Raw genomic sequence first — 11,566 nt, 5'->3', positions numbered from 1 at the left:
AATGTTTGATAATGTGGAAAAATATGGGGAAAAAATATCCACACACTATACTTTGGGAGAAATTACACATTGAAACAAGCAGAACCTGCTACTTTTAGCTGCTCCTTTAGTCACAAGGGATTGCCACAGTGAGTAGCTCCACTTTTCGACGTGACCCCCAAAGGAAGCAGAATGTTAAATAAAAACAAACTAAAAAGTCCCCAGCAAACCCGGACAGACATTCTTAACTGGAGATGTATTGGCTCTATTGATTGCTTTTAATGTAAATAAATAATAGTTTTTGTGAAATATATTTCTGTTATTCAGTGAATACCTTGGTATGTCTCCAGTTCTTCAGTCCAAAGGCTTTCAGTCCCATAGCTTCGCTCATCATGGATGAAAACCACTTCTGTGGCTCGAGCATCATCTGCATTTTGAATCAGCTCCTGTTGACAAATAAAAACAACCTTGAACAGAAAATGGCAGTAAAACGCTGCCACTGACACAGTTCTGCACAGAAAGCTGGTAGATCTTTCTCACAGCAAGTATGTCTACAGAGGAAAAACAAAAAAAGGGTCCATTTCAGTCTAACTCAGGCTCACTGGACACTGTAGTCCAAAGTGTCCAGTCAGAGTATATGATGTAGTCATTCTTGTTCTTTAGCATACAATGGCAAAAAAATTTCAAGCTTCAAAAATGGTCAATAATTGTGTTAATTTAATTCTGTGGTAAAACTGATAAATTGTACTGCATTATATTTTTAATATTTTGTCTGGCTTAGTGGTATAAACAGAGCACCTGATAAAATGCCAGCTCAGCATGGTTGGTTGCAAAACAGCAAAAATGTGCAGGTCCTTATAATTTGCAAGCAGCACAAAATCTGGGAGATTTCTGTGAATTACAACCATATTTTAGTTACACCTCCACCAACATCCATGTTTCCATTTTGCCAATTAAATAGAGCTTTTTCTAATCTGAGCTGATGGTCTAAGAACAGTCAGTACATATTATGAAGCTCATTGTTTTATATTTTGGATTTGTCACAATGTTATGTAGAAATAAATGTTGTTCTTGTTCTTCTGTGTTCACACAATTAATGTGTAGGTTCACTTTCAAATGTTTTTAATGGGTGAAAGGTCCATACTGCAGGCAGGCGAGTTCAGCAGCTGGACTCTTCTACTATGAAAACATGCTGTTGTACTAGATGCAGTACGGAGTTTAGGATTAACTTTCTAAAATATTCAAGGCCTGCCCTGCAAAAGAAATGACCTCATTGAGAATGTTTTGCTCTAAAACCTGTGTATACCTTTCAGCATTGATGGTGCCTTTACAGATATGCAAGCTGCGAATTTCATAGGCACTAATGCACCCCCATACCATCAGACCTGCATAGTGATGATAATATGCCATATGGGCCCTCTTCTATTCACTCTGGCAAATGATCCATCCATCCATCCATCCATCCTCCCGGTGGGACATGCCCAGGACACCTCACCCATGAGGCGCCCAGGAGGCATCCTTGTCAAATGTCTGAACCACCTCAACTGGCACCTTTCAACGTGGAGGAGCAGCAGCTCTACTCTGAGCCCCTCCTGGATGGCTGAACCTCTCACCCTATCTCTTAGGAAGAGGCCAGCCATACTTCGGAGGAAGCTCATTTCAGCCGCTTGTATCCGCGATCTTGGATCACTACCCACAGTTCATGACCATAGGTGAGGATAGAGACGTAGATCAACCGGTAAATTGAGAGCTTTGCTTTTACACTCAGCTCTCTCTTCACCATGACGGACTGGTACAGCATCCGCATCACTGCATCCGCAGCACCAATCTGTCTGTCGATCTCCAGCTCCCTTCTCCCGTCACTCATGAACAAGATCCTGAGATACTTAAACTCCTCCACTTGGGGCAGGAACTTGTCCCTGTCCTGACCTGGGAGCGGGCACTCTACCCTGTTCTGGCTGAGAACCATGACCTCAGATTTGGAGGTGCTGATTCTCATTCCCACTGCTTCACACTTAGCTGCGAGCTGGACGCCATCACTCGAAGAAGCCAGCTGAACCACATCATCTGCAAAAAGCAGAGATGAGATTCTGAGACCACCTCTGTCACCTTCTGAGACAAAGCCTTCCGCCACTTGGCTGGGTCTAGAACTTCGGTCCATAAAAATTATGAACAGAATCGGTGACAAAGGGCAGCCCTGGCAGCCCATCACCCTCCGGGAGCAACTCCGGCTTATTGCCGGCTATGCGGAACAAGCTCTTGCAATAGTTGTATACCCGTCTATGTTTGTAAAAAATAAATACAATTTTGAGTTTTTTGTCTAGACTACAGAATAGGTTTTCACTTTTCTTCAGTCCGTTTTAAACAAGCTTTAGCTCTGAGAAGATTGTGGCCTTTCTGAATCGTATTGACATATGGCTTTTTCTTTGCAAGCTACAGCTTTAACCCACATTTGTGGATGGCACTGTGACCTGTGTTCACAAACAGTGATTTGTGGAAGTGTTCTGGAGCTAATGCAGTGGTTTGCATGAGAGAATCATGCCTGTTTTGCAGAACTGCCTGAGGCCTTGAAAATCCTGTGTGGCTGTGGTACTGACTTTTGGCCTTATCTCTTGCACACAGAGATTTCTCCAGATTCTCTGAATCTATATACAGTAAATGATGAATTAATCAAAATCTGCACAATTTTGCATTGAGGAATATTATTCTGACACTATGTCTACAACTTGTAGACATATTTTTTTCTTTACAGATTGGTGAACCTCTGCCCCTTAACTTTGGAGAAACTCAGAGTCTCTGTCCAATCATGTTACTGACTTTTTACCAGTTAACCTCATTAAATGTTGCCCCGTCCCAACTTATTCAACCATGTTGATTTCACCAAATCCAAAATGAGACAATTTTTCTTCATGAAATAATAAAATGTCTCAGTTTAAATTTTTACTTTGTTTTCAGTTGTTCCATTGTGAATCATTTTTATGTTTGTGCGAACTGCAAAATGTAGTAAATCTCATAAACCTGTCGCATTCTATTGTCATTTACATTTTATTATTGTTATTATTATTTGCACAGCATCCCAATATTACCTAAAGTAACTGTTGTGTGTTTTTGTTACATCATTACACCAACCTTCAAAATTTGTCCACCATCTGGATATCGCCGTAGAATATCTTTCAGATAGTCAATGATGGGTGGTGCTGTGGCCCCGAAGGAAGTCCTAAACAAAGTAAAAGCATTAAACACAAAGAAACTAGAGTCTGAAGGCAAATTAAAACCATGTTGGTCCTGCTGATGCAATGTTAGTAAGGATAAGGTTGAGAGCTATGTTAGCAAAGCACATGCACGTATTTGACTATTTGACTGATATTGTTAGAGATGAGGTTCTTTACTTTAAATTAAATAGAATAATCTTTATGAAATTAGACAAAAATTAAATTTAATTAAAAAGAGACACTAAAGTCGAGTATAAAAATAATTTTGGCCATCTGGTTTCAAAATGTTTCTTTCATGTATAGATTCCACACATTTGCTTTAATGCTGAAAACATATTTATTCCCTAATTTATTTTGACCACAGGAAACTAACTAGTAGTTAGTAATGATATCAATAAAGAATCTGATCTTTAAGCAGAATCAAAAATGGCATTAGTGCCCAAATCCTATTAATATAATGTCTACTCAAGATGTAGGAGAACAGTTACTGTTACTGCCTCCTACTGTATACAGTATATTAAAAAGAAAGCAATTCACCGGACTTTCTTCTTTGCCTTTGGATTCACCATGCCAGAACGGGTTCCTGTAAGAAATTCAGAAAATTGTGACATGTGTTACAGCAGTGCAAACTTACTGTCGCACTTTTAGTTTTAAGGTTTTATATATCTGGATGTAATAAAATAAAAAAACACATGAACTATGGGGCTTAATGGGTTTTAAAAATAGGTCAATAAAACCTCAGATGAACATCTAAACGTGACATATTACACTGTGTCATTATTTATTTAACAAAAATGAAATCAAAATACAGAAGCAGTGCAAAAAACCTCAAATAAACACACACTGCTTCTGCAGTACTTACTGTAGTAGGTAGCACCCATGAGCTGGAAGGTGATTAATGACATTAATAGCAAAACATTCAGGACAGCTGCTAGTCTTCCCCACCAAAGTGGAGAAGTTTGGCCACAAGGCACAGAGCTACAAACGCAGCATTGTTGTAGAATGTGGATTGATTTCTGTTTCAAGTATTGCATGCTTTTGTTTACTTATTCTTTTTAATGCGTGATGTAAACCACACCCATGTGGGAAAGGAGACTGTACTCCTCTGGATCGGATGACTGAGATAATTGTGTGATGATAGCAAAGGTTTAACATTAGCAATATTTAGAAACACATGCAAACCTTTTGCTTAGTTTACAAATTAGGTTTATAGTGCTCTCTTTAAACCAAAGAAAATATAAATGTGAAACAAATCTTTGAACTATGAGTCATTCAAGGTTTTATTTCTTGTTTTGTTCTGATCATTTTGCTGAGTAACAGTGTATTGCACAAGGAAACGATCAATAATTCAAGTGTTTAAGTAACTTAGCCTGAATCTAGATGATCTTATGATTTAGTTACTTCACCCACCTCTCAAACAGACTAAACAGCTACAGTACGAGGGCTGTGGTTGATGATGCACACTGAAATTGTCCTTGTGAGCTCTCTTTGTTCACTTTGTTGCTTCCAAAGCATTTGTACTTTGGATTTAAACAACAACAAAGCAGCAAATATAATTAAACACAGGTCTAAATGAGATCATCTGTATATAATTTGACAAAAGTGTAAAAAATATATTTTTTAAAAAGTTAGTAAATTAACATATAAAGATTTTCTCTATTCTGTGATCACAGTGTTTAAAATAGCAAAATCATTTTTGTGTGTATTTCTGTTTTTAAGATTTTCGTTATTACTTAGCTAGTAACCTACCTATATACGCCAAGAAAACAAATAAATACAATCACAGTACCTCAGTCATAGCAGTGCAGGGTCCTATCAGTGCCAGGGAAAGTAGTGATGCTGCATCAGGCTGCTGTATATAAAGGCTGCTGATGTCCAATCACAGCAACGAACGCCTGTCTTCTTTTTCTCCTCCGAGTTCCGTCATCTCGTTAGAAACGAAACTGACTGAAACAGAAGCAGCAGATTTTCCTCTGAGACTGAATTTCCTCTGATGTCCTGGAAGAAACGAAACTTTAGGAGGAAAGTTGTCCCGCATCCCGCATCATCCAGCTGCCTCCTAGCTAGATGATGATGATGCTGCAGGAAAACAGAGGAAATGCGACTTACAGCTACTTTCACTCTGTTCATCCTTCCTAAGAAATGTACTTGAAGACAGATATTTATCTGACAAACGCAGTAAAATCCCCACATGAACAATCTTTGCATCCTTATATATACAAGACAATAATTGGTAGGCTTCTAAGTAAGCTAGTACACCTGCTTGCTACGTTTGCATGTCTCTTATGGTGGCCTGTTTGACCCATAAAGGGCGTAATTGGATGAGTCAGTGCAATCATAATTGATATAAAATAGCCAAAAACTATTGATGAAAAAGGAAACATGACTTATTGTTTATTTAAAACAGTAATAAACTTGTAGGTTAGTAAGCAGAGGAGGCATGGTTATAAAACAGTGCATGTCTCCTCAAAATTTTGCATAACTGTGTAAAAAATAAAGATTATGTCATGTTTCTCATCTGTAGGACAGTGAAAACCCCTCCCCTGCTGCTGTGGGTTCAGATTGCACCATGCTGGATAACACAGTGATCAAGTAGAGCAGCGGTCTGCTCAGACTGTTGGTGTAGTTTTAGTCTTTCCTGACTCTGACCTTGATTCTGATGACATTCCAGTTGCTCCTAAACAGCAGAATAAAACAGACAGTTCTTCCAAATGTCCATCCAGGTCCAGGCCTTTAAAGAGTTATTTAAATTTATATTTAATTTATTTATTTTTGAAACTCATGTCTGTACTTTAATGAGTTGAGCCACTGTAAGAAAAATTAATATGAGAATGTCCTTTCAGCTCCATGTACAACTTGATGACAGACCCTGGTGCTGATATTTTTGAACATTTACTGCCACGTCATACTAGGTCAAGTACACTTGATCTCATATCCCTATTATTTCTGTAAGTGCAGAAATAATATCATCATTCCAGCTTTTGAGCAGCACCATGGACAGGAGTTGGACTCAAAGGTCAACAATTATTTGAGCTGTATGTCTATATTCCAACTGTAATGTCTATAAACATGGAACAACAGGGAGGAGCTAACCACAGGTCCTCATAGATTGACTGGATGGGTTCACCATATCAAACAAGAGCAATCACTTATACAATTTCTAATTCAACAATAATTTCCAGTGGACCAGCTTCTGGATCTCACACATATTACAGTGTATGTTTGTGGGATCCACATATTTGTTTTTAACATGTAAATGGTAGTAAAGTGGCAATCCAGGCAGGAAAGTCAGTACCCTCCCCCCAATCCACCACCACCACCACAAAAAATAAAATAAAATAAATTAAAAATAAAAAATTCAGTTCATATGGAAAATGTATTGTTGGAAAGATCAACTTTCTGAGAATGCTCCAGGCAAGAAAATGTTTACTACTTGCTGAACATTTATAACTTGTCCAAGTTATAAATGGAATTCCCCCAAAGTCTTGCAAACGGGAAAGAAATGTTGATTTAAAACACTCAAATTAATTTTTCTTTTCAATATAATCTTTTTTTTAATTTTTGTTTTTTACTTTTTTTCTATATTCAGTTGCAAATTTTCCCTGTCTACATGCCTGGTGGTAGCAGGTGAAAGGCTCCACGTAGCCATTACTCAGCACCACCTTCAGCTGCAGAGTGAATGTTTTAGTCTTTATCCAGGTAAGTTGTTGGTTAAGAAAAATTAGAAAAGATTGGACTGGGAAAAGTCAAAATTGACTGACAATCAAAAGTTCACAGTCAATTTTGGTCTTGAATCTGTGCAATTATTCAGAGAAGCTGTATTTTAAAAATTATTGTAAGATATAGTCTTGATATTACTTCATTTGTAAGAGAAAATGATGACATGGGCAACATTGTGTATTATGAGAAATTAGAGATCTCAGACAAGATGGCTATAGAAAAGCAGATATTTTGTATGCAGCAAAGCAGCTTTACATTAAAAAAAAGTAAAGCTAAAATCAAGTTGTACACAAAATAGCATTTTAGGGTGAAAAGCATTTTTTTCAGTTAATTTTTTTTCAGTTTTCAATTATGTGTTATACAAAGGTTGTAGTATTGATTTACTGAACTTTATTCAGAAATGTTTTCTTATATTCTGCCAACATTTATTTTCGATGTGTACAATAAATATCGTTAGCTTCATAGCATAAGTGCCTAAGTCATTTTTTTGTGATGACATAGGCAGACGGACAGGATGATGCAGCAGTGGTAGGGGAGTAAAGTTAGGCAAAAATCTCAATTTGACCAAAAAATGACTTAGGCACTTATGCTATGAAGCTAACGATATGTAAGGGGGAAGAAAACAAGTTAAGGAACATCTGTAAATATAATTTAGTCCAGAAGTCCTTTAGCTATAGTCTAGCTTTTACATATTTGGGGTAATTTTGGGGTGGCTGTAGCTCAGGTGGTAGAGCAGAATGCCTACTAATGAGGAAGTTTGGTGGTCTGACCACTAATTTATACTGTATGTATTTTCTTTCATTCTTCATCTTGTACTCCTGATGCAGTACTCACATTGACCAACCTGCTTGTGGTTGTTGTAGAACTGCAGGAACCCAAGCAGGAGGCCCTGGACCTAGTAGTCTTGGTCAAGCGCTACCTCATCATAGGGATTGTGGTGGAAGTAGAACCCTCCATCACTGCCATCAACCATGAAGGGAGAAGCCACAAATAAACCTCAGAGACAAATTTAGGTTCATAGATATATGGATTATTTTGGATACATTTTGCTTCTATATTAGCACAGTGGATTTTTCTTCATACAGTGAAGTTAGGAGTAAAACGCAGTCTTTCAGGTTTAATTTAAGGGGTATAAGTATTGCATTAATTGTTGGATGTTTATTGAGTAGTATATATGTAAATAAAATCTTTAATCGTAAACCATCTCTACCATCAACTGTTAAAGGTGTTTCTGGGTCTTCATAGTTTACCCTCCAGATTTGCCCATACAGCTGAGAACCTGTAACACTGGATGTATGTTAGGTAAAACATTGATAACTCATCTTACGTATGCAGATGACCTGGTTGTTTTTAGTCGAAGTAGTGCTGGATTACAGCAGCTTCTTAATATCTGTACTGAATATGGTGTGCTATATGATATAAAGTACAATGCTATCTTGATATGTAGAACCAAGCAGGATAAACAGCTAAATTTCCCTGTGTTTAAACTGTCCGACGATACTCTTGAGGTTCATAAAAAGGTGAAATACCTCGATCACTTTATTATTGATCAAATAAATGATGATGACATATACAGACAATGCTGTAAGCTCTATGTGCAGGCAAATAGTATTGCACACAAATTCAGCTTCTGTTCAGTTCCAGTTAAAGTGGCTTTTTTTAAAAGCGTATCGCACACTGCTATATACTGCCCCCTTGTGGTCATCCAACAAGCAATATAGCGTGCAGAAACTGCATGTTGCATTTAATGATGCACTGAGAATCCTTGTAGGATACTTAGAAGGGGTAGTGCCAGTCAGACGTTTGTAGCTGTGCGTGTTTGGACTTTAAAAGCACTCTTAAAAAATTTAATGTTCACTTGTAGAGAACGACTGGATGGCTCTAGTAACAGTATAATTTTAGCACTCACAAATCCGACAGTGAGTGGTTCCCGTTACTCATCCAGTTGGAGGAAGCACTGGTTGAAGTGTTTGTGTATTTGTTGATTTCTTTTAAGTAATTGTGTATTTTATATATATTATTGTTTTATATCTTTATAATTTTTAGTAAGGCTTAAATGTTATGGGCTTTTTTACACTGTGGCCATAAAGTTTTGCAGCTTTTATGCAAAGACATGTTTGATATAATGACACTTGAAAACTATTGTTCATATGCTCTTTGTGATCACATTTGCTATTCTCTGCTCAGATCCCTGACGGTGTGCCTGATGTAAAAGGAAATCTGTCAAAACATATGGACTTACTGCATGTCCTCTCAAACATGGAATTGGACCTCTGGGGGCACAATCCCCACAATTTAGAAAAGATAAAAGAAGTGGTAAATCTTTGCTGTAACATTCAGTGAAATCACATCATAAACACACACACTGTCATTATTTAGTAAGTACGCTTTATTTCTCAAAAGTCTTGGGTACATGATTAATAAAAAGCGAAAGTAAAATTCCAAAAGTAACTACAGAAGTATTAGAAAGACTGGGAATCAGTGTTTGAAATATGAGATTGCTGTTTCATCATTTCATTTTATAGGTAAAATTAAATAAAAATTGAAAAAGTTTCCATTAAAATCTTTTGTATTTTTATTTCCAGAACAAAACTACTACATTAAAACCCCTCAAATGCCAAATACTGCATTAAATATTTTGTTTCATCTGAATGCTAAAAAAATCTTTGCAAAAACAAACTTTCATTGGAAATTCATACGGTATTGTTTTGGTCCTCAGTATCATAAATCATTTAAATTTAACAATACATACTTGGGTCACAGTAGTAGAACTTGCTTAAAACATAGGAAAATATCTATAGACGAAGTAGTTAAACTGTGCTCTGAGAAGTAGTCACAACTGTTTAAAACATAGAAACCTTGACATTTTTCATTTCATGACAGTGTTATAGTAATTATATTGATCTCCAGCAGATGGTTCAGTGATTCTGCTGCAACTCAAAGATGTCAACAAACTTAATCAAGAAGAATATTTGATTTTTTGTTTTCAGAACAAAACCAAACATTGAATATCTCAAAGTCAGGAAAGCTGAAGTAAATATTTCTAAATGTATATAAAAACACTAGTGAGTAAATAGCATTGACACAAATAAAAACATTTTTCATTTAATGTTTTCTGTGATTATTACTGTGAAAAATTAGACAACTTGAAATGATTTTGGTTGTGATGCTAAATAATATTTCAGCTTTAGATTGTAGAAATCATCTGTTTAACATGTCAAAACACAGTCACAGTAATTGATAGTCCATCTGTCTTAAATCCTTAATTCACATATGCTTCTATTTTATTAAGGAGCTCTGATGCCTTGTTCAGTGCCAGCATTTCATTCTCTGATCTGAATCGTCCGTTCGGTATGTGAGGATATGGATGGCAGTTGGGATATTGAGTCTTTTTGGGATCCACTCCGAGTGTCTGCAGGTTTTTCACAATCTCAGGCAGCTCTCTCAGTTGGGGGCTGTAGCAGGAAACTTGTGCAGCAGTGGCTGAAATTGAGCTGCTGTTGGGGTGTTGTCCATTTTTTTTATAGCATGCTGCTATGAGAGACTTTTCCAGTGCTTGATGGACCTTAAACAGACACCACTCTGTGCTCCCTCCACCAGTGTCTTTGTGAGCTGCATTGAGATCGCAGCGAGCCTGTCTACACCAGCGTCTGGCCTCTTCTCTGTCTGGCCTTGGGACATTTTCATTGTGGGTCCAGAAGTTGTAGGAACCTCTATAGCCTCTAGAGAACCTCTCTCGACTATTTCTGTGATACCTGGCCTCCTGATTCCACTCTTCATAGAAGCCTCTGAAATTTGTATTTCTGCTTGAAAAGGTCGAGCCTACAGCTTTGGGTTTGCTGAGCTCATCAATTCGATTCTGTAAATATTTGAATGCCTCACTGGCGAGAGACTGGCAATCCGTATTTTTGTCAGGGTGCCACCTGAGGTACAGTCTCTTGATGGCTTTGTGCCTCTCCTCCTCAGGAAGCCTCCAGATCTCTGCCAAACATTTATCAATTTCCCTTTTAGCTTCCTCAACAGAGGCCGGTAAAGAATTTGTTGATGATTCAGAAGAATGTGGCACAGCTCCTGTCAGTGGTTCCAGCTCCATGCAAGTGTTTTCCTCTGGTTTTAGCATCTTCTTCTGTGGTTCTGGCTCCATGCATTTCCTCCTTTCTGTTTTTACCTTCTTTTCTCGTTTAAACTGAAACAGATGAACACAGCTGACTTCAATGGGCTCATCTTCTCCAATATCTACTTTGTATCTCCATGAATATCGTCCATTGTGACCAGGCAGTTCTTCAACAATAACTGTATAAATGTACTTGTCATCAATGCTGTAGCCAACATATTCCCCCTCTTCAAAGTTGTTGAGGACATTCATGTCCAAGCAATCATGCCATTCTCCTGGAACTTCTGTCCCAGGGGCTGCTGGACTAAAAGAGGAACTTTCAGTTTCAGCACTGTCACGGATCTGATTTTTAGCCAGAGTTTTCCAAACATCTTGCAGATCATTACACATGAGGAGTTGTCCCAGCACTGGAAGATGAACCGATGCAATTCTGTTTCCTAAAAGAGCATTAATCTCTTTTGTCAATGTTGTAATGACTTCATTTATTACTTTGTGAGCCATGTCATCATTGTGCTTTAAGTAAAAGGTGCATCCTTGTTGC

The sequence above is a fragment of the Pundamilia nyererei genome, unplaced genomic scaffold (assembly GCF_000239375.1).
Source record: "Pundamilia nyererei isolate P.nyererei 1_Seehausen unplaced genomic scaffold, PunNye1.0 scaffold00009, whole genome shotgun sequence".
Lineage (NCBI taxonomy): Eukaryota > Metazoa > Chordata > Actinopteri > Cichliformes > Cichlidae > Pundamilia > Pundamilia nyererei.
The sequence above is the reverse complement of the archived record's forward strand: the minus strand, read 5'-3'. Positions refer to the sequence as shown.